This window comes from Nannobrachium achirus, assembly GCF_963921795.1.
Source record: "Nannobrachium achirus genome assembly, chromosome: 3".
Lineage (NCBI taxonomy): Eukaryota > Metazoa > Chordata > Actinopteri > Myctophiformes > Myctophidae > Nannobrachium > Nannobrachium achirus.
The window spans coordinates 28,198,008-28,199,371 of record NC_137812.1 but is presented as its reverse complement, the minus strand read 5'-3'; the positions used below and the strand labels follow the sequence as shown (position 1 = coordinate 28,199,371).

The 1,364-nt window shown below is 43.1% G+C and overlaps 1 protein-coding gene across 1 annotated transcript in view; it reads right to left on the bottom strand.

The window, feature by feature from the left end:
* Positions 1-1,364, bottom strand: part of LOC308282154 (uncharacterized protein) — a 313,805-nt gene that overhangs the window by 254,031 nt on the left and 58,410 nt on the right. The window lies entirely within an intron of this gene.

Genomic DNA, 1,364 nt, shown 5'->3' with positions numbered 1-1,364 from the left:
AGCTCCTCTTTAAGGTAGCTCTCAACCAAACGGACTACTGCAGATTACTACAGACTGGCAGCCCAATGCAGTGGGGAGATCAGATCAGTCGGTGTGGAAAAAAGGTTGCTGAATGCACCTGAGAGCACGACACCGACAGACGGCTACTATGGTTGATAAAAAAATATATATATATTTTTTTCAACAACAAGCCAGTCGGCTTCCGACGGGTCGAAAGCCGACGACCTTTCTGTGAGTTCTGGGAACTCAGAACCTATACTGTAAAAAAAACATTTAAATAGTAAAAGTAGCAGATGTCCACACGCTGCGTTACTTGCGGTGCCTTGTACATCTGCTATTATAGCTTTTTTTTAATGAGTTTCCTTTTAATGACGTCCCCTCCTCCTTCAGGTGTGTTTGTGGTTATAATGGAAACGTAAAAAAACAAAAAACTAATCACACAACTTAAAGGCCTCTGAAAGTTCCAGCTTATGGAAGGTCACCCTCCCAGGTTTCTATGCAGACCTCTCTTCTTATCAGTGTAGCACCTGGAATAGTTCTGTCAGATTCCATCAGGTTTGTGACAGGGTTGTGAGAAAGCACCAGGTGGCATTGTCACAATCGGAGAGGACTTTTCGTATCAAAGGTTGTTTGAGGACTGAAGAGCACACAGCACCAATTGAAGGAAAACATCTGGAAAAAAGCTACTGGCAAGGATAAAGACTATGTCATTAGGTGGATGACGGATGCTAGACACCCCAGACAAATGGTAACCTTTGAGAGTTTTTTCCCTATGTGTCGCAGAAATTAGATATGAGTCTACCCCAGGCCTAGTCTGTGGAAATCTAAATGCAAACGTATCGTATTTGCTAAAACGGCAACGAGAACGGCTGCAAACAAAACCTACTTCCACTGCTTTCTTTGTCACGACCTAATATGAAGGACCACCCCAAAGTTTTATTTTTCCTTTTTACTATTTTGAACTGTTTCTACTCAATTTTAGCAACAGAAGCTGTGAGATGTGTTTAGAGACTGATTTGTGGGTCTGACCCAGGCCTAGTGGAAAAAGTGCACAACAACGCGTCTCACAGATGCGACGCGTTGTGAGCTTGAAGGTCTGCTATCTATGTTCAGCGTGCAAAACCGTTTGTGCAATGGAGCACACATTAGGCTTAGATCTGAGACGACTGACTCATCTTATTATGTGCATAAGAAAATCTAAATGCAGGCCAACACTGCCTGCTGGAACAGTCTTTTTGGATGCATGCCCCCATCCTCCCATGTGATATGGTGTGTGTGAACATGGATGTTCTATTAAACCCGGCTGTGACTGTTTAAACAAGAAGAAAAAGGGAATGTCAACAAATAGGGATTTGCCTCCTCTG